We start from the raw sequence: 23,470 nt of genomic DNA on the forward strand, positions 1-23,470 counted from the left end.
GCAACTCAAAATCGGCCTCAGGGTAAAGAGTCTGTCAAAATAAAATAGTAAGGGAAAGACTAACTTTTGCAGGGAATTTGAAAATGAACATATTTGTCAAAACACTGGGGCTTTTTTTGTTTTTTGTTGCCAGACTACTCTTTTGGTGTTTTTCCGCTGTCTTGTTTTTATTTTGTTTTTTCTGTACTACATACAAATCTATAAAAAAGAAAATTAAAATGAATATCACCATAAAACTAATAGTTAGCAGCCACAGCTGTCCTTGGGCAGACTGATGAAAGTGTGGCCGCCTTTCTCCACATTCCTTTTCAGAGCCAAAGCAAAAACATGAACTGTAGTATTCATTTTTTACTCAAACTGGTCCAACTTTTCTTTATTTTAAACTTTTCATACCCAGTTTCATGCCAGTTTTTGAGGCAGAACTAAAGAAAGTTACATCTGAACAAATACACAAAGGAAAAGCCTGATTAATCGATAGTTATTGTTATTAATTCACACATTTATTGCCAAACTGATGGATTCTCAGCCCTATATAGTCCTGAAAATGCAGCACTTCGGACCCTCCGGACCCCCAGATATCGTATATATATTTAAAGAGAGACTAGCTGCGTGGGAGATGTTTTACAGTCAGCACATATCGGTGTCTTTGAGCGCCGGTATGTTCAAACGTTCAAAGGCTTTTCAGGGGCGTATGAGGCGGTGGAGATAACCCCAGAAGGATGTTCCCTTTGAGGACGGCTTAAAGGGGGGACTGACCCTCTCTGCGTCCCACCACCAACACCCCCCGTTTGAGATCTCGGGGCTGGGAACGCCAGATAGAAGAAAAGTGCAGTTTTAGCCCGTTTAACAGAAAGTGCAGGAAATTATGCAAATGATTAAGTCGGCTGGGATTGAATACAGATCATACGCCAATTACAATTTGCAGTTTGACAGTCGTCCAAACCGACCACAACGTGAATCTTTTGAGGCGGCCGCTTCACTCAGACGCAAACACATTTAGTCGTTTAGTCTTCCGTTACGTCGCAAAGTGAATGTGACCATTACAGACGGGGGTTTCGGCTGATTGGTGTGTTATAAACGGTGGTCCAGGAGGTAGATGTGTTTGACAGTTTGCACCAAAAGCAGATCGATGAGCTCTAATCAGCTGCCAAGAAACTAAAACAAACACAACTTTATAGAACGGGGAAAAGGCATTCAAACTCAACAGCCAAGGAAGTTTTTATTTTTAATTTAAAGGTGCAACATTCAGCTTTATATGTTGCACCGGAAGGTTGAATCTTAAACCACCATCTTTGTTCAAAAAGAAAAACTGTCCTGAAATAGAAACTGTGGTTCAAGATTCAACCTTCCGGTCGTTTATAATGGAATTTTGGATCCCTGGAGAGGTCAACGCCCAGGGAATTTGGATGCTAATCAGGCACTCAGGGAGGAGCGAGAGAGTGAGCCAGGTACAATAGGAGGCTGATAGCCCATTAAAGGGCTGATAGGAAACAAAGAGGGTTGGTTTCTGGTGAAACCAATAACACCTTTTATCAGGAGGTCCCAGTGGTAGGATAAATATCTGAGTTCCCGGTCTGGATTCGCAGATTGAGAATGACTCTTGGATGAAAGTCGAAACGTTTAGTTTTTTTCCCCAAAAACAGAAACATGAAACATCATCTTCTTCACATCAGAAGACACAAAATGTGAAAATAATGAACAGATTCTCTAATGATATCGCCAAAACTGTTCCATCACGTGTCAAACTGGATCAAACATTTTACCGCTCCAAACTCAAACATGTACTGCAGTACAAAGTATCTGTTACTTAATGAGTGTAGTTAAACCAGTTCTTTCTTACTTCCTTTGCAGACTGTTATTTGTAGTTGCTCACATGATCAGAGCAAGAACCAAAGTCTCACCTGTGCCCCGCCCCTGTGCCCCGCCCCTCTGCCTCCCTGACTCCTCCTTCTGCCTCCCTGTGATTAAAAACTGTGTGCCAGTCATTACAGAGGCACGAACCATAAACCGGTACAACAACTCTATTCCGGGAAAGAGTTAACGTCTTGTTAACTCTTTAAACACTTGTCGGTGTAATGCCTCATTCGGCCAGGAGGGGTCCATTGTAGAAAAATATTCAGTTGTTTCATCTGGACTCTTTTTTTAATAAACAAAATGTTTCGACTCTCATCCAAGAGTCATTCTCAATATGCAATCCAGAAGCTGGAACTCAGATATTTATCCTACTCTGGGTAGGCCCCGCCCACTGGGCGGGACCTCCTGATGAAAAGTTATTATTGGTTTCAACAGAAACTAAACCTCTTTGTTTTCTATCAGTCCTTTAATGGGCTATCAGCCTCCTTTTGTCCCTGGCTCAAAAAAAGTGCGTATGTGCACACTCGCCACACATCAGCCCCGCCCCTTCACGTGTATTCGTTTATGAGCTCGATCGCATCGTCTCTCGTCTCCACAAATTTCCGTCTCTTCTGAGCTCGAACTCGGTCTTTCTCTGTGTCATGTTTGTAACTGAAGGAACTCACTAAACACACACCGACATATCAACCACATGTGTAACCATGGAAACGTGCTGCTATGGGAACCAGGCTGCAGGTGTGCAGCAGCACGCAGGGAATGATTGACATGTGGGAGAACTACTCAGCTGTCCACGCCACCAGGAAATGAGACTCTGATTGTGCGTCAAAAATCCTCTATTATTCCTTTAAACCAGTACTTTGACTCTAGTACTTGTACTGCAGTACTTTGACTCTAGTACTTGCTGCAGTACTTTGACTCTAGTACTTGTACTGCAGTACTTTGACTCTCGTATTTGTGCTGCAATACTTTGACTCTAGTACTTGTACTACAGTACTTTGACTCTAGTACTTGTACTGCAGTACTTTGACTCTAGTACTTGTACTGCAGTACTTTGACTCTAGTACTTGTACTGCAGTACTTTGACTCTAGTACTTGTACTGCAGTACTTTGACTCTAGTACTTGTGCTGCAGTACTTTGACTCTCGTACTTGTACTGCAGTACTTTGACTCTAGTACTTGTACTGCAGTACTTTGACTCTAGTACTTGTACTGCAGTACTTTGACTCTCGTACTTGTACTGCAGTACTTTGACTCTAGTACTTGTACTGCAGTACTTTGACTCTAGCACTTGTACTGCAGTACTTTGACTCTAGTACTTGTACTGCAGTACTTTGACTCTCGTACTTGTACTGCAGTACTTTGACTCTCGTACTTGTACTGCAGTACTTTGACTCTCGTACTTGTACTGCAGTACTTTGACTCTAGTACTTGTACTGCAGTACTTTGTTACTTCCTTTGCAGATTGTGTTTTTTGTAGTTCCTCCAGAGCCGTTTACAATGTCAGGATCCGCAGCATGACTCACAGATAAACCTATTTCAACTGTGCCCCGCCCCTCTGCCCCGCCCCTCTGCCCCGCCCCTCTGCCCCGCCTCTCTGCCCCGCCCCTCTGCCCCGCCCCTCTGCCCCGCCTCTCTGCCCCGCCCCTCTGCCCCGCCTCTATGCCCCGCCCCTATGCCCCGCCCCTCTGCCCCGCCTCTATGCCCCGCCCCTATGCCCCGCCCCTATGCCTTGCCCTAGGAAACGTTTGTGGAAAAGTAAAAAGAACAAAGGTTTTTACCAACATTAATTTGCAAAAACTCCATTCTAGAACTGACAAACTAATGTTGGAAATGTGAACTTCTAGATAAGAGTTTGAAGTGATATTTCTGCACTTTTGTGATGCATTTGTCAGATTTTTCACATTCGTCGTTTAAAGACACGTTTTAGCACATTTCTGTCGTTCTCAGTAAACTCCAAAGATTTTCATGTCTGTCAAGATCGACAGCATGACTCACCTGTCACCGCCCCTTTGCCTCCCTGACTCCTCCCTCTTCCCTCCCTGACTCCTCCCTCTGCCTCCCTGACTCCTCCCTCTGCCTCCCTGACTCCTCCCTCTTCCCTCCCTGACTCCTCCCTCTGCTGTCACAGACTGAAGCAGGAAACTCTCAGTGTGTGTTTGCTCAAAAGCACCTCAGAGGCTTCAAACCCTCAACAATCTGCTCCAGCACAGGTCAGTGTTACTAGGCCCACTACTATTACTGCTATTACTACTGCTACTACAACTACTACTACTATTGGTGGTGTAGTTTGGTACTTGGTCCTGCTCCAGGTCCATTTCTCTTCTGCTTCACACACTTACACTGTGATTCTCACTCTTATTCTGATTTAAAACCACTAAAGAGAAAACTGCTGCTGCTGCTGTCAATCCTGCTCTTTATGTCACCACTTCTTTCATTCAACTCAACATTAGTTTGTCAAAGATCTAAATAAACTGCAATAAATGTCATTTCTGTGGAAGTGAAAGTGAAACTTAAAATCCTCCATTTTGTGTTTGTTCTTTTTCTCTTCAAATGTGGATCTGGAACAGTTTTTACTCATGAAAGTTCAAAAGTTGATTAGAATTTCATGTCAAACTGTGAAACTGGAGCAGAATGTAAAGAGGATTTAAATCTATCAATATATTTCATACTTTCTCTTCCAAATACCAAGAGTCAACAGCTTGTTTTAAATCTTTATGAAATCATTCTTTTAGAAGTGACTTGTTAAACCTTTATTTGATTGAACTCTGAGACTTTAAAGACATTTTGAAGCAGATAAAGGTGTAAATATGAGACTGAAGCTTCTCCACAGAGAATATTGATGAATAAAGTCTATTCTTCATGTTTCTTCTTTTTGGACACTTGATTGTCTCTGTGTTTGTTCTAAAAGCTCTTTTGGTTTGTGTTTTAGAGTCGGTTTAGTCCAGACAAACATGAACATGATTCAAACACTAGTTTAGTCACGATTAGTCCATGAAGCTTCTGACGTTTGAATGTGGGAGAGAAACAGATGAACAACACGAGAGAAACAGATTTATGAAGCACAATGTTCATGTTCAACATGTCCGGACTCGCTCTGGACTCGCTCTGGACTCGTTCTGGTCTGGGTCTGGACTCGCTCTGGACTCGCTCTGGACTCGCTCTGGACTCGCTCTGGACTCGCTCTGGACTCGCTCTGGTTCAGTTTTCTCTCTTTTCCTCCTGGTGTTGGACTTTTCTGATGGAAAAGTCTGATTTTAGAGTGACTGATGTTGACCTTGTGTTTCAGACATGTCCTCCACAAGTGAAAGGAGCTCTGAGGAGACGTTCCTGTGCTCCATCTGTCTGGAGGTGTTCTCTGAGCCAGTGACCACTCCATGTGGACACAACTTCTGCAAACGCTGCATCTGTGAGGCCTGGGCCCCTGAGGGCCCCTGCACATGTCCTCTGTGTAACAGGAGATATGACAGAAGACCTGAGCTCAGCATCAACACACTGCTGCGAGAGCTGCTTTCAGAAGTTAAACTGGACAAGAACAAGAGCAGATCTATGGACGAGATGATGACCTTTAGTGAGGTCCAGTGTGACGTCTGCTCTGAGCCCAAGCTGAAGGCCCTGAAGTCCTGCCTGGTCTGTCTGTCCTCGTTCTGTGAGACCCACCTCCAGCCTCATCTCACAGTCTCTGGGCTGAAAAGACACCAGCTGATGGAGCCTGTGGAGAACCTGGAAGACAGGATGTGTCCCACACACCAGCGCCCCTCTAGAGCACAAGAACCATGAGCTGTTGTCTCTGGAGGAGGCGTGTGAGCGCAGGAGGTCCTCTCTGCTGCACACTCAGGCTCAGAGCCAGCACATGGTGGAGCAGAGGAGGCTGAAGGTCCAGGAGATCCAGCGCTGTGTGGAGCTCAGTGACACAGAGGTCCACAGAGAGAGGGCTGTGGGGCTGCAGGCCTTCACTGATCTCATGCAGTCTGTTCAGAGGCGTCAGGACCGGTTCTTAGAGGAGCTGCAGGAGAAGCAGAGCCGGAGCCACAAACGAGCCCAGGAGCTGGTGCAGCAGCTGGAACAGGAGATCTGTGAGCTGGAGAAGAGCAGCACTGAGGCGGAGCGGCTCTCACGCTCTCAAGACCCACTCCACTTTCTACAGTGCTGCCCTGCACTCACGCCCCCTGCTGGACTGAAGGAGTGGAGCAGCGTGAGCTTTGAGCCGGAGACGTGTGAGGGCAGTGCAGCCCGGGCTCTGTCTGAGCTGGAGAAACATCTCTCTGAAAACTTTAACAAAGTATTTAAAGATCTGGCCTCAGAGTCTAACAAGGCCGAGCTGAAGAGAGTGAAGCAGTTTGTGGTGGACGTCACTCTGGATCCGGACACTGCTCAACCATGGCTCGTTCTGTCTGAAGATCTCAAACAGGTTCACTGTGGAGATGTGTGGAAGGAGCTCCCAGATTCTCCTCTGAGGTTTGATTATTGTGTTTGTGTTCTGGGAAAGCAGAGTTTCTCCTCAGGCAGGTTTTACTTTGAGGTTCAGGTCAAAGGGAAAACAGAGTGGAATTTAGGAGTGGCCCAAGAGTCCATCAACAGGAAGGGAAAGATCACTCTGACTCCTAAAACTGGATTCTGGTGCATCATGTTGAGAAACAAAGATGAGTACTGGGCTTGTACAGACCCTTCTGTCCTTCTGTTTCTGCAGCGAGCTCCTCAGAAGGTCGGGGTGTTTGTGGACTATGGTGAGGGTCTGGTCTCCTTTTATGATGCAGATTCTGCAGATCTTCTCTTCTCCTTCAGCAGCTGCTGCTTCAGGGAGAAACTGTTTCCATATTTCAGTCCCGGTGTAAATGATGGAGGTTCAAACTCTGCTCCTCTGGTCCTCACTGCAGTTTAGACTTTCAGAGGTCAAAGTGACTAAGAACAAGACTAAAAGTTCTGAACTTCAGTCAAATGTAACTGATACTTTTGACTCCATTTTGAACTGAAAGTACAAAGTTCTTCTCTTTATTGTTTCAGTTCATTTGAAATGTCTGAAGGTTTATTATAATCCTGTTCATGGTGACCTCCTGTGAGAGGGTTTTGGGTTCAAGTCTCAGCTTTGATCAAACTAAATATTTGTGTAAAAATGTCTTTAGCAAATGTTTGGACAAACACTGAATTCAAAAGGAAACTAAAGGTCTGAACCAGGACTAAACCGGGACTAAATCCGGTCCAAACCAGGACTAAACCGGGTCTAAACCAGGTCTAAACCGGGTCTAAACCGGGACTAAACGGGGTCCAAACCAGGACTAAACCTGGACTAAACCAGGACTAAACCGGGTCTAAACCGGGTCTAAACCGGGTTTAAACCAGGTCTGAACCAGGACTAAACCAGGATTAAACCAGGACTAAACCAGGTCTAAACCGGGACTAAACTAGGACTAAACGGGGTCCAAACCAGGACTAAACCAGGAATAAAACAGGACTAAACCAGGACTAAACCGGGTCTAAACCAGGACTAAACCAGGATTAAACCAGGACTGAACCGGGTCTAAACCAGGTCCAAACCAGGACTAAACCAGGGCTAAACCAGGACTAAACCGGGACTAAACCGGGACTAAACCAGGACTAAATCAGGACTAAACAGGGTCCAAACCAGGACTAAACAGGACTAAAACAGGACTAAAACAGGACTAAACCAGTACAAAACCAGGGCTAAACCAGGACTAAACCAGGGCTAAACCAGGATTAAACCAGGACTGAACCAGGACTAAACCAGGACTAAACCAGGACTAAACCGGGTCTAAACCAGGACTAAACTGAGTCTAAACCAGGACTAAACCAGGTCTAAACCAGGTCTAAACCGGGACTAAACCAGGACTAAACGGGGTCCAAACCAGGACTAAACGGGACGAAAACAGGACTAAATCTGGACTAAACCAGGTCTAAACCAGGGCTAAACCAGGGCTAAACCAGGACTAAACCAGGACTAAACCAGGAATAAAACAGGACTAAACCAGGACTAAACCGGGTCTAAACCAGGACTAAACCAGGATTAAACCAGGACTAAACCAGGTCTAAACCGGGACTAAACCAGGACTAAACGGGGTCCAAACCAAGACTAAACAGGACTAAAACAGGACTAAAACAGGACTAAAACAGGACTAAAACAGGACTAAACCGGGACTAAACCAGGACTAAACCAGGACTAAACCAGGTCTAAACCAGGGCTAAACCAGGACTAAACCAGGAATAAAAACAGGACTAAACCAGGACTAAACCGGGTCCAAACCAGGACTAAACCAGGACTAAACCAGGACTAAACGGGGTCCAAACCAGGACTAAACAGGACTAAACCGGGACTAAACCAGGACTAAACCAGGACTAAACCAGGACTAAACCGGGTCCAAACCAGGACTAAACAGGACTAAAACAGGACTAAACTAGTACTAAACCAGGGCTAAACCAGGACTAAACCAGCACTAAACCGGGTCTAAACCGGGTTTAAACCAGGTCTAAACCAGGTCTAAACCAGGGCTAAACCAGGACTAAACCAGGACTAAACCAGGAATAAAACAGGACTAAACCAGGACTAAACCGGGTCTAAACCAGGACTAAACCAGGATTAAACCAGGACTGAACCGGGTCCAAACCAGGACTAAACCAGGACTAAACCGGGACTAAACCGGGTCTAAACCAGGACTGAACCAGGACTGAACCAGGACTAAACCAGGGCTAAACCAGGACTAAACCAGGACTAAACCGGGTTTAAACCAGGTCTAAACCAGGTCTAAACCAGGTCTAAACCAGGGCTAAACCAGGGCTAAACCAGGGCTAAACCAGGACTAAACCAGGACTAAACCAGGAATAAAACAGGACTAAACCAGGACTAAACCAGGACTAAACCGGGTCTAAACCAGGATTAAACCAGGACTGAACCGGGTCTAAACCAGGTCCAAACCAGGACTAAACCAGGGCTAAACCAGGACTAAACCGGGACTAAACCGGGACTAAACCAGGACTAAATCAGGACTAAACAGGGTCCAAACCAGGACTAAACAGGACTAAAACAGGACTAAACCAGGACTAAACCAGGACTAAACCGGGTCTAAACCAGGACTAAACCGAGTCTAAACCAGGACTAAACCAGGACTAAACCAGGACTAAACCAGGTCTAAACCAGGTCTAAACCGGGACTAAACCAGGACTAAACGGGGTCCAAACCAGGACTAAACGGGACGAAAACAGGACTAAATCTGGACTAAACCAGGTCTAAACCAGGGCTAAACCAGGGCTAAACCAGGACTAAACCAGGACTAAACCAGGAATAAAACAGGACTAAACCAGGACTAAACCGGGTCTAAACCAGGACTAAACCAGGTCTAAACCGGGACTAAACTAGGACTAAACGGGGTCCAAACCAGGACTAAACCAGGAATAAAACAGGACTAAACCAGGACTGAACCGGGTCTAAACCAGGTCCAAACCAGGACTAAACCAGGGCTAAACCAGGACTAAACCGGGACTAAACCGGGACTAAACCAGGACTAAATCAGGACTAAACAGGGTCCAAACCAGGACTAAACAGGACTAAAACAGGACTAAAACAGGACTAAACCAGTACAAAACCAGGGCTAAACCAGGACTAAACCAGGGCTAAACCAGGATTAAACCAGGACTGAACCAGGACTAAACCAGGACTAAACCAGGACTAAACCGGGTCTAAACCAGGACTAAACTGAGTCTAAACCAGGACTAAACCAGGTCTAAACCAGGTCTAAACCGGGACTAAACCAGGACTAAACGGGGTCCAAACCAGGACTAAACGGGACGAAAACAGGACTAAATCTGGACTAAACCAGGTCTAAACCAGGGCTAAACCAGGGCTAAACCAGGACTAAACCAGGACTAAACCAGGAATAAAACAGGACTAAACCAGGACTAAACCGGGTCTAAACCAGGACTAAACCAGGATTAAACCAGGACTAAACCAGGTCTAAACCGGGACTAAACCAGGACTAAACGGGGTCCAAACCAAGACTAAACAGGACTAAAACAGGACTAAAACAGGACTAAAACAGGACTAAAACAGGACTAAACCGGGACTAAACCAGGACTAAACCAGGACTAAACCAGGTCTAAACCAGGGCTAAACCAGGACTAAACCAGGAATAAAAACAGGACTAAACCAGGACTAAACCGGGTCCAAACCAGGACTAAACCAGGACTAAACCAGGACTAAACGGGGTCCAAACCAGGACTAAACAGGACTAAACCGGGACTAAACCAGGACTAAACCAGGACTAAACCGGGTCCAAACCAGGACTAAACAGGACTAAAACAGGACTAAACTAGTACTAAACCAGGGCTAAACCAGGACTAAACCAGCACTAAACCGGGTCTAAACCGGGTTTAAACCAGGTCTAAACCAGGTCTAAACCAGGGCTAAACCAGGACTAAACCAGGACTAAACCAGGAATAAAACAGGACTAAACCAGGACTAAACCGGGTCTAAACCAGGACTAAACCAGGATTAAACCAGGACTGAACCGGGTCCAAACCAGGACTAAACCGGGACTAAACCGGGTCTAAACCAGGACTGAACCAGGACTGAACCAGGACTAAACCAGGGCTAAACCAGGACTAAACCAGGACTAAACCGGGTCTAAACCGGGTTTAAACCAGGTCTAAACCAGGTCTAAACCAGGTCTAAACCAGGGCTAAACCAGGGCTAAACCAGGGCTAAACCAGGACTAAACCAGGACTAAACCAGGAATAAAACAGGACTAAACCAGGACTAAACCAGGACTAAACCGGGTCTAAACCAGGATTAAACCAGGACTGAACCGGGTCTAAACCAGGTCCAAACCAGGACTAAACCAGGGCTAAACCAGGACTAAACCGGGACTAAACCGGGACTAAACCAGGACTAAATCAGGACTAAACAGGGTCCAAACCAGGACTAAACAGGACTAAAACAGGACTAAACCAGGACTAAACCAGGACTAAACCGGGTCTAAACCAGGACTAAACCGAGTCTAAACCAGGACTAAACCAGGACTAAACCAGGTCTAAACCAGGTCTAAACCGGGACTAAACCAGGACTAAACGGGGTCCAAACCAGGACTAAACGGGACGAAAACAGGACTAAATCTGGACTAAACCAGGTCTAAACCAGGGCTAAACCAGGGCTAAACCAGGACTAAACCAGGACTAAACCAGGAATAAAACAGGACTAAACCAGGACTAAACCGGGTCTAAACCAGGACTAAACCAGGATTAAACCAGGACTAAACCAGGTCTAAACCGGGACTAAACCAGGACTAAACCGGGTCTAAACCGTGTTTAAACCAGGTCTAAACCAGGGCTAAACCAGGACTAAACCAGGACTAAACCAGGATTAAACCAGGACTGAACCAGGACTAAACCAGGACTAAACCAGGACTAAACCGGGTCTAAACCAGGACTAAACAGAGTCCAAACCAGGACTAAACCAGGACTAAACCAGGACTAAACCAGGACTAAACCAGGTCTAAACCAGGTCTAAACCGGGACTAAACCAGGACTAAACGGGGTCCAAACCAGGACTAAACGGGACGAAAACAGGACTAAATCTGGACTAAACCAGGTCTAAACCAGGGCTAAACCAGGGCTAAACCAGGACTAAACCAGGAATAAAACAGGAATAAAACAGGACTAAACAAGGACTAAACCGGGTCTAAACCAGGACTAAACCAGGATTAAACCAGGACTAAACCAGGACTAAACCAGGACTAAACCGGGACTAAACCAGGACTAAACCAGGACTAAACCAGGGCTAAACCAGGACTAAACCAGGACTAAACCAGGAATAAAACAGGACTAAACAAGGACTAAACCGGGTCTAAACCAGGACTAAACCAGGATTAAACCAGGACTAAACCGGGACTAAACCGGGACTAAACCGGGTCTAAACCAGGACTGAACCGGGTCTAAACCAGGTCCAAACCAGGACTAAACCAGGACTAAACCGGGACTAAACCGGGACTAAACCGGGTCTAAACCAGGACTGAACCAGGACTAAACCAGGACTAAACCGGGACTAAACCAGGACTAAATCAGGACTAAACAGGGTCCAAACCAGGACTAAACAGGACTAAAACAGGACTAAACCAGTACAAAACCAGGGCTAAACCAGGACTAAACCAGGACTAAACCGGGTCTAAACCGGGTTTAAACCAGGTCTAAACCAGGATTAAACCAGGACTGAACCAGGACTAAACCAGGACTAAACCAGGACTAAACCGGGTCTAAACCAGGACTAAACCGAGTCTAAACCAGGACTAAACCAGGACTAAACCAGGACTAAACCAGGACTAAACCAGGTCTAAACCAGGTCTAAACCGGGACTAAACCAGGACTAGACAGGGTCCAAACCAGGACTAAACGGGACGAAAACAGGACTAAACCAGGTCTAAACCAGGTCTAAACCAGGGCTAAACCAGGGCTAAACCAGGACTAAACCAGGACTAAACCAGGACTAAACCAGGACTAAACCGGGTCTAAACCAGGACTAAACCAGGACTAAACCGGGTCCAAACCAGGACTAAACAGGACTAAAACAGGACTAAAACAGGACTAAAACAGGACTAAACCGGGACTAAACCGGGACTAAACCAGGACTAAACCAGGACTAAACCAGGTCTAAACCAGGACTAAACCAGGGCTAAACCAGGACTAAACCAGGAATAAAAACAGGACTAAACCAGGACTAAACCGGGTCCAAACCAGGACTAAACCAGGGCTAAACCAGGACTAAACCAGGAATAAAAACAGGACTAAACCAGGACTAAACCGGGTCCAAACCAGGACTAAACAGGACTAAACCGGGACTAAACCAGGACTAAACCAGGACTAAACCAGGACTAAACCAGGACTAAACCAGGTCTAAACCAGGGCTAAACCAGGACTAAACCAGGACTAAACCAGGAATAAAAACAGGACTAAACCAGGACTAAACCGGGTCCAAACCAGGACTAAACCAGGACTAAACCAGGACTAAACGGGGTCCAAACCAGGACTAAACAGGACTTAAAAAGGACTAAACCAGGACTAAACCAGGACTAAACCAGGACTAAACCAGGACTAAACCGGGTCTAAACCAGGACTAAACCAGGACTAAACCGGGTCTAAACCAGGACTAAACCAGGACTAAACCAGGTCTAAACCGGGACTAAACCAGGACTAAACGGGGTCCAAACCAGGACTAAACGGGACTAAAACAGGACTAAACCTGGACTAAACCAGGGCTAAACCAGGACTAAACCGGGTCTAAACCGGGTTTAAACCAGGTCTGAACCAGATCTAAACCAGGAATAAAACAGGACTAAACCAGGACTAAACCGGGTCTAAACCAGGACTAAACCAGGATTAAACCAGGACTAAACCAGGTCTAAACCGGGACTAAACCAGGACTAAACGGGGTCCAAACCAGGACTAAACCAGGATTAAACCAGGACTAAACCAGGTCTAAACCAGGACTAAACCAGGATTAAACCAGGACTAAACCAGGACTAAACAAGCTCTAAACCAGGACTAAACCGGGTCTAAACCGGGTTTAAACCAGTTCTGAACCAGGTCTAAACCAGGAATAAAACAGGACTAAACCAGGACTAAACCGGGTCTAAACCAGGACTAAACCAGGACTAAACCAGGATTAAACCAGGACTAAACCAGGTCTAAACCGGGACTAAACCAGGACTAAACGGGGTCCAAACCAAGACTAAACAGGACTAAAACAGGACTAAAACAGGACTAAAACAGGACTAAAACAGGACTAAACCAGGGCTAAACCAGGACTAAACCAGGACTAAACCGGGACTAAACCAGGACTAAACCAGGACTAAACCAGGTCTAAACCAGGGCTAAACCAGGACTAAACCAGGAATAAAAACAGGACTAAACCAGGACTAAACCGGGTCTAAACCAGGACTAAACCAGGATTAAACCAGGACTAAACCAGGACTAAACAAGCTCTAAACCAGGACTAAACCGGGTCTAAACCGGGTTTAAACCAGTTCTGAACCAGGTCTAAACCAGGAATAAAACAGGACTAAACCAGGACTAAACCGGGTCTAAACCAGGACTAAACCAGGACTAAACCAGGATTAAACCAGGACTAAACCAGGTCTAAACCGGGACTAAACCAGGACTAAACGGGGTCCAAACCAAGACTAAACAGGACTAAAACAGGACTAAAACAGGACTAAAACAGGACTAAAACAGGACTAAACCAGGGCTAAACCAGGACTAAACCAGGACTAAACCGGGACTAAACCAGGACTAAACCAGGACTAAACCAGGTCTAAACCAGGGCTAAACCAGGACTAAACCAGGACTAAACCGGGTCTAAACCAGGACTAAACCAGGACTAAACCAGGACTAAACCAGGACTAAACCGGGTCTAAACCAGGACTAAACCAGGACTAAACCAGGTCTAAACCGGGTCTAAACCAGGACTAAACCAGGTCTAAACCGGGACTAAACCAGGACTAAACGGGGTCCAAACCAGGACTAAACGGGACTAAAACAGGACTAAACCTGGACTAAACCAGGGCTAAACCAGGACTAAACCGGGTCTAAACCGGGTTTAAACCAGGTCTGAACCAGATCTAAACCAGGAATAAAACAGGACTAAACCAGGACTAAACCGGGTCTAAACCAGGACTAAACCAGGATTAAACCAGGACTAAACCAGGTCTAAACCGGGACTAAACCAGGACTAAACGGGGTCCAAACCAGGACTAAACCAGGATTAAACCAGGACTAAACCAGGTCTAAACCAGGACTAAACCAGGATTAAACCAGGACTAAACCAGGACTAAACAAGCTCTAAACCAGGACTAAACCGGGTCTAAACCGGGTTTAAACCAGTTCTGAACCAGGTCTAAACCAGGAATAAAACAGGACTAAACCAGGACTAAACCGGGTCTAAACCAGGACTAAACCAGGACTAAACCAGGATTAAACCAGGACTAAACCAGGTCTAAACCGGGACTAAACCAGGACTAAACGGGGTCCAAACCAAGACTAAACAGGACTAAAACAGGACTAAAACAGGACTAAAACAGGACTAAAACAGGACTAAACCAGGGCTAAACCAGGACTAAACCAGGACTAAACCGGGACTAAACCAGGACTAAACCAGGACTAAACCAGGTCTAAACCAGGGCTAAACCAGGACTAAACCAGGAATAAAAACAGGACTAAACCAGGACTAAACCGGGTCCAAACCAGGACTAAACCAGGACTAAACCAGGACTAAACGGGGTCCAAACCAGGACTAAACAGGACTAAACCGGGAAAAAACCAGGACTAAACCAGGACTAAACCAGGACTAAACCGGGTCCAAACCAGGACTAAACAGGACTAAAACAGGACTAAACTAGTACTAAACCAGGGCTAAACCAGGACTAAACCAGCACTAAACCGGGTCAAAACCGGGTTTAAACCAGGTCTAAACCAGGTCTAAACCAGGGCTAAACCAGGACTAAACCAGGACTAAACCAGGAATAAAACAGGACTAAACCAGGGCTAAACCAGGACTAAACCAGGAATAAAAACAGGACTAAACCAGGACTAAACCGGGTCCAAACCAGGACTAAACCAGGACTAAACCAGGACTAAACGGGGTCCAAACCAGGACTAAACAGGACTAAACCGGGACTAAACCAGGACTAAACCAGGACTAAACCAGGACTAAACCAGGTCTAAACCAGGTCTAAACCAGGGCTAAACCAGGGCTAAACCAGGACTAAACCAGGACTAAACCAGGACTAAACCAGGAATAAAAACAGGACTAAACCAGGACTAAACCGGGTCCAAACCAGGACTAAACCAGGACTAAACCAGGACTAAACGGGGTCCAAACCAGGACTAAACCGGGTCTAAACCGGGTCTAAACCAGGACTAAACCAGGACTAAACCAGGACTAAACCGGGTCTAAACCAGGACTAAACCAGGACTAAACCAGGACTAAACCGGGTCTAAACCGGGTCTAAACCAGGACTAAACCAGGACTAAACCAGGACTAAACCAGGACTAAACCGGGACTAAACCAGGACTAAACGGGGTCCAAACCAGGACTAAACGGGACTAAAACAGGACTAAACCTGGACTAAACCAGGGCTAAACCAGGACTAAACAAGCACTAAACCAGGACTAAACCGGGTCTAAACCGGGTTTAAACCAGGTCTGAACCAGGTCTAAACCAGGAATAAAACAGGACTAAACCAGGACTAAACCGGGTCTAAACCAGGACTAAACCAGGATTAAACCAGGACTAAACCAGGTCTAAACCGGGACTAAACCAGGACTAAACGGGGTCCAAACCAGGACTAAACCAGGATTAAACCAGGACTAAACCAGGTCTAAACCAGGACTAAACCAGGATTAAACCAGGACTAAACCAGGTCTAAACAAGAACTAAACCAGGACTAAACCGGGTCTAAACCGGGTTTAAACCAGGTCTGAACCAGGTCTAAACCAGGAATAAAACAGGAATAAAAACAGGACTAAACCGGGTCTAAACCGGGACTAAACCAGGACTAAATCAGGACTAAACAGGGTCCAAACCAGGACTAAAACAGGACTAAAACAGGACTAAACCAGTACAAAACCAGGGCTAAACCAGGACTAAACCAGGACTAAACCAGGACTAAACCGGGTCTAAACCGTGTTTAAACCAGGTCTAAACCAGGGCTAAACCAGGGCTAAACCAGGACTAAACCAGGACTAAACCAGGATTAAACCAGGACTGAACCAGGACTAAACCAGGACTAAACCAGGACTAAACCGGGTCTAAACCAGGACTAAACAGAGTCCAAACCAGGACTAAACCAGGACTAAACCAGGACTAAACCAGGACTAAACCAGGTCTAAACCAGGTCTAAACCGGGACTAAACCAGGACTAAACGGGGTCCAAACCAGGACTAAACGGGACGAAAACAGGACTAAATCTGGACTAAACCAGGTCTAAACCAGGGCTAAACCAGGGCTAAACCAGGACTAAACCAGGAATAAAACAGGACTAAACCAGGACTAAACCGGGTCTAAACCAGGACTAAACCAGGATTAAACGAGGACTAAACCAGGTCTAAACCGGGACTAAACCAGGACTAAACCAGGGCTAAACCAGGACTAAACCAGGACTAAACCAGGAATAAAACAGGACTAAACCAGGACTAAACCGGGTCTAAACCAGGACTAAACCAGGATTAAACCAGGACTAAACCGGGACTAAACCGGGACTAAACCGGGTCTAAACCAGGACTAAACCGGGACTAAACCGGGACTAAACCGGGTCCAAACCAGGACTAAACCAGGACTAAACCGGGACTAAACCGGGACTAAACCGGGTCTAAACCAGGACTGAACCAGGACTAAACCAGGACTAAACCGGGACTAAACCAGGACTAAATCAGGACTAAACAGGGTCCAAACCAGGACTAAACAGGACTAAAACAGGACTAAACCAGTACAAAACCAGGGCTAAACCAGGACTAAACCAGGACTAAACCGGGTCTAAACCGGGTTTAAACCAGGTCTAAACCAGGGCTAGACCAGGACTAAACCAGGACTAAACCAGGATTAAACCAGGACTGAACCAGGACTAAACCAGGACTAAACCAGGACTAAACCGGGTCTAAACCAGGACTAAACCGAGTCTAAACCAGGACTAAACCAGGACTAAACCAGGACTAAACCAGGACTAAACCAGGTCTAAACCAGGTCTAAACCGGGACTAAACCAGGACTAGACAGGGTCCAAACCAGGACTAAACGGGACGAAAACAGGACTAAACCAGGTCTAAACCAGGTCTAAACCAGGGCTAAACCAGGGCTAAACCAGGACTAAACCAGGAATAAAACAGGACTAAACCAGGACTAAACCGGGTCTAAACCAGGACTAAACCAGGACTAAACCGGGTCCAAACCAGGACTAAACAGGACTAAAACAGGACTAAAACAGGACTAAAACAGGACTAAACCGGGACTAAACCGGGACTAAACCAGGACTAAACCAGGACTAAACCAGGTATAAACCAGGACTAAACCAGGGCTAAACCAGGACTAAACCAGGAATAAAAACAGGACTAAACCAGGACTAAACCGGGTCCAAACCAGGACTAAACCAGGGCTAAACCAGGACTAAACCAGGAATAAAAACAGGACTAAACCAGGACTAAACCGGGTCCAAACCAGGACTAAACAGGACTAAACCGGGACTAAACCAGGACTAAACCAGGACTAAACCAGGACTAAACCAGGACTAAACCAGGACTAAACCAGGTCTAAACCAGGGCTAAACCAGGACTAAACCAGGACTAAACCAGGAATAAAAACAGGACTAAACCAGGACTAAACCGGGTCCAAACCAGGACTAAACCAGGACTAAACCAGGACTAAACGGGGTCCAAACCAGGACTAAACAGGACTTAAAAAGGACTAAACCAGGACTAAACCGGGTCTAAACCAGGACTAAACCAGGACTAAACCAGGACTAAACCAGGACTAAACCGGGTCTAAACCAGGACTAAACCAGGACTAAACCAGGTCTAAACCGGGTCTAAACCAGGACTAAACCAGGTCTAAACCGGGACTAAACCAGGACTAAACGGGGTCCAAACCAGGACTAAACGGGACTAAAACAGGACTAAACCTGGACTAAACCAGGGCTAAACCAGGACTAAACCAGGACTAAACCAGGATTAAACCAGGACTAAACCAGGACTAAAGCAGGACTAAACCAGGACTAAACCAGGTCTAAACCAGGTCTAAACCAGGAATAAAACAGGACTAAACCAGGACTAAACCGGGTCTAAACCAGGACTAAACCAGGATTAAACCAGGTCTAAACCAGGTCTAAACCGGGACTAAACCAGGACTAAACGGGGTCCAAACCAGGACTAAACCAGGATTAAACCAGGACTAAACCAGGACTAAACCAGGACTAAACCAGGATTAAACCAGGACTAAACCAGGACTAAACAAGCTCTAAACCAGGACTAAACCGGGTCTAAACCGGGTTTAAACCAGTTCTGAACCAGGTCTAAACCAGGAATAAAACAGGACTAAACCAGGACTAAACCGGGTCTAAACCAGGACTAAACCAGGACTAAACCAGGATTAAACCAGGACTAAACCAGGTCTAAACCGGGACTAAACCAGGACTAAACGGGGTCCAAACCAAGACTAAACAGGACTAAAACAGGACTAAAACAGGACTAAAACAGGACTAAAACAGGACTAAACCAGGGCTAACCCAGGACTAAACCAGGACTAAACCGGGACTAAACCAGGACTAAACCAGGACTAAACCAGGTCTAAATCAGGGCTAAACCAGGACTAAACCAGGAATAAAAACAGGACTAAACCAGGACTAAACCGGGTCCAAACCAGGACTAAACCAGGACTAAACCAGGACTAAACGGGGTCCAAACCAGGACTAAACAGGACTAAACCGGGAAAAAAACAGGACTAAACCAGGACTAAACCAGGACTAAACCGGGTCCAAACCAGGACTAAACAGGACTAAAACAGGACTAAACTAGTACTAAACCAGGGCTAAACCAGGACTAAACCAGCACTAAACCGGGTCCAAACCGGGTTTAAACCAGGTCTAAACCAGGTCTAAACCAGGGCTAAACCAGGACTAAACCAGGACTAAACCAGGAATAAAACAGGACTAAACCAGGACTAAACCGGGTCTAAACCAGGACTAAACCAGGATTAAACCAGGACTGAACCGGGTCCAAACCAGGACTAAACCAGGGCTAAACCAGGACTAAACCGGGACTAAACCGGGTCTAAACCAGGACTGAACCAGGACTGAACCAGGACTGAACCAGGACTAAACCGGGACTAAACCGGGACTAAACCAGGACTAAATCAGGACTAAACAGGGTCCAAACCAGGACTAAACAGGACTAAAACAGGACTAAAACAGGACTAAACCAGTACAAAACCAGGGCTAAACCAGGACTAAACCAGGACTAAACCAGGTCTAAACCAGGTCTAAACCGGGACTAAACCAGGACTAAACGGGGTCCAAACCAGGACTAAACGGGACGAAAACAGGACTAAATCTGGACTAAACCAGGTCTAAACCAGGGCTAAACCAGGGCTAAACCAGGACTAAACCAGGACTAAACCAGGACTAAACCAGGACTAAACCGGGTCTAAACCAGGACTAAACCAGGATTAAACCAGGACTAAACCAGGTCTAAACCGGGACTAAACCAGGACTAAACGGGGTCCAAACCAAGACTAAACAGGACTAAAACAGGACTAAAACAGGACTAAACCAGGGCTAAACCAGGACTAAACCAGGACTAAACTAGTACTAAACCAGGGCTAAACCAGGACTAAACCAGGACTAAACCGGGTCTAAACCGGGTTTAAACCAGGTCTAAACCAGGTCTAAACCAGGGCTAAACCAGGGCTAAACCAGGGCTAAACCAGGACTAAACCAGGACTAAACCAGGAATAAAACAGGACTAAACCAGGACTAAACCAGGACTAAACCGGGTCTAAACCAGGATTAAACCAGGACTGAACCGGGTCTAAACCAGGTCCAAACCAGGACTAAACCAGGGCTAAACCAGGACTAAACCGGGACTAAACCGGGACTAAACCAGGACTAAATCAGGACTAAACAGGGTCCAAACCAGGACTAAACAGGACTAAAACAGGACTAAAACAGGACTAAACCAGTACAAAACCAGGGCTAAACCAGGACTAAACCAGGACTAAACCGGGTCTAAACCGGGTTTAAACCAGGTCTAAACCAGGACTAAACCAGGACTAAACCAGGATTAAACCAGGACTGAACCAGGACTAAACCAGGACTAAACCAGGACTAAACCGGGTCTAAACCAGGACTAAACCGAGTCTAAACCAGGACTAAACCAGGACTAAACCAGGACTAAACCAGGTCTAAACCAGGTCTAAACCGGGACTAAACCAGGACTAAACGGGGTCCAAACCAGGACTAAACGGGACGAAAACAGGACTAAATCTGGACTAAACCAGGTCTAAACCAGGGCTAAACCAGGACTAAACCAGGAATAAAACAGGACTAAACCAGGACTAAACCGGGTCTAAACCAGGACTAAACCAGGATTAAACCAGGACTAAACCAGGTCTAAACCGGGACTAAACCAGGACTAAACGGGGTCCAAACCAAGACTAAACAGGACTAAAACAGGACTAAAACAGGACTAAACCAGGGCTAAACCAGGACTAAACCAGGACTAAACCGGGACTAAACCAGGACTAAACCAGGACTAAACCAGGTCTAAACCAGGACTAAACCAGGGCTAAACCAGGACTAAACCAGGAATAAAAACAGGACTAAACCAGGACTAAACCGGGTCCAAACCAGGACTAAACCAGGACTAAACCAGGACTAAACGGGGTCCAAACCAGGACTAAACAGGACTAAACCGGGACTAAACCAGGACTAAACCAGGACTAAACCAGGACTAAACCAGGACTAAACCAGGTCTAAACCAGGGCTAAACCAGGGCTAAACCAGGACTAAACCAGGACTAAACCAGGAATAAAAACAGGACTAAACCAGGACTAAACCGGGTCCAAACCAGGACTAAACCAGGACTAAACCAGGACTAAACGGGGTCCAAACCAGGACTAAACAGGACTAAAAAAGGACTAAACCAGGACTAAACCGGGTCTAAACCAGGACTAAACCAGGACTAAACCAGGACTAAACCAGGACTAAACCGGGTCTAAACCAGGACTAAACCAGGACTAAACCAGGACTAAACCGGGTCTAAACCGGGTCTAAACCGGGTCTAAACCAGGACTAAACCAGGACTAAACCAGGACTAAACCAGGACTAAACCAGGTCTAAACCGGGACTAAACCAGGACTAAACGGGGTCCAAACCAGGACTAAACGGGACTAAAACAGGACTAAACCTGGACTAAACCAGGGCTAAACCAGGACTAAACAAGCACTAAACCAGGACTAAACCAGGAATAAAACAGGACTAAACCAGGACTAAACCGGGTCTAAACCAGGACTAAACCAGGATTAAACCAGGACTAAACCAGGTCTAAACCGGGACTAAACCAGGACTAAACGGGGTCCAAACCAGGACTAAACCAGGATTAAACCAGGACTAAACCAGGATTAAACCAGGACTAAACCAGGTCTAAACAAGAACTAAACCAGGACTAAACCGGGTCTAAACCGGGTTTAAACCAGGTCTGAACCAGGTCTAAACCAGGAATAAAACAGGAATAAAAACAGGACTAAACCGGGTCTAAACCGGGACTAAACCAGGACTAAATCAGGACTAAACAGGGTCCAAACCAGGACTAAAACAGGACTAAAACAGGACTAAACCAGTACAAAACCAGGGCTAAACCAGGACTAAACCAGGACTAAACCGGGTCTAAACCGTGTTTAAACCAGGTCTAAACCAGGGCTAAACCAGGGCTAAACCAGGACTAAACCAGGACTAAACCAGGATTAAACCAGGACTGAACCAGGACTAAACCAGGACTAAACCAGGACTAAACCGGGTCTAAACCAGGACTAAACAGAGTCCAAACCAGGACTAAACCAGGACTAAACCAGGACTAAACCAGGACTAAACCAGGACTAAACCAGGTCTAAACCAGGTCTAAACCGGGACTAAACCAGGACTAAACGGGGTCCAAACCAGGACTAAACGGGACGAAAACAGGACTAAATCTGGACTAAACCAGGTCTAAACCAGGGCTAAACCAGGGCTAAACCAGGACTAAACCAGGACTAAACCAGGAATAAAACAGGACTAAACCAGGACTAAACCGGGTCTAAACCAGGACTAAACCAGGATTAAACCAGGACTAAACCAGGTCTAAACCGGGACTAAACCAGGACTAAACCAGGGCTAAACCAGGACTAAACCAGGACTAAACCAGGAATAAAACAGGACTAAACCAGGACTAAACCGGGACTAAACCGGGTCTAAACCAGGACTGAACCAGGACTAAACCAGGACTAAACCGGGACTAAACCAGGACTAAATCAGGACTAAACAGGGTCCAAACCAGGACTAAACAGGACTAAAACAGGACTAAACCAGTACAAAACCAGGGCTAAACCAGGACTAAACCAGGACTAAACCGGGTCTAAACCGGGTTTAAACCAGGTCTAAACCAGGGCTAAACCAGGACTAAACCAGGACTAAACCAGGATTAAACCAGGACTGAACCAGGACTAAACCAGGACTAAACCAGGACTAAACCGGGTCTAAACCAGGACTAAACCGAGTCTAAACCAGGACTAAACCAGGACTAAACCAGGACTAAACCAGGACTAAACCAGGTCTAAACCAGGTCTAAACCGGGACTAAACCAGGACTAGACAGGGTCCAAACCAGGACTAAACGGGACGAAAACAGGACTAAACCAGGTCTAAACCAGGTCTAAACCAGGGCTAAACCAGGGCTAAACCAGGACTAAACCAGGACTAAACCAGGAATAAAACAGGACTAAACCAGGACTAAACCGGGTCTAAACCAGGACTAAACCAGGATTAAACCAGGACTAAACCAGGACTAAACCGGGTCCAAACCAGGACTAAACAGGACTAAAACAGG

General features: G+C 46.1%; 1 protein-coding gene and 1 pseudogene across 1 annotated transcript in view; one reads left to right on the top strand and one right to left on the bottom strand.

Moving 5' to 3' along the window:
- The window catches only part of LOC140369454 (disintegrin and metalloproteinase domain-containing protein 12-like), a 153,168-nt gene that overhangs the window by 70,339 nt on the left and 59,359 nt on the right, over nucleotides 1-23,470 (bottom strand). The gene's annotated exons all lie outside the window — the stretch shown is intronic.
- On the top strand, nucleotides 5,110-6,922 carry LOC140369011 (E3 ubiquitin-protein ligase TRIM21-like; annotated as a pseudogene).

The sequence above is a fragment of the Eucyclogobius newberryi genome, unplaced genomic scaffold, assembly GCF_026437365.1.
Source record: "Eucyclogobius newberryi isolate DKJ021-1_F unplaced genomic scaffold, fEucNew1.0.hap1 SCAF_20, whole genome shotgun sequence".
In the NCBI taxonomy this organism is placed as follows: Eukaryota; Metazoa; Chordata; class Actinopteri; order Gobiiformes; family Gobiidae; genus Eucyclogobius; species Eucyclogobius newberryi.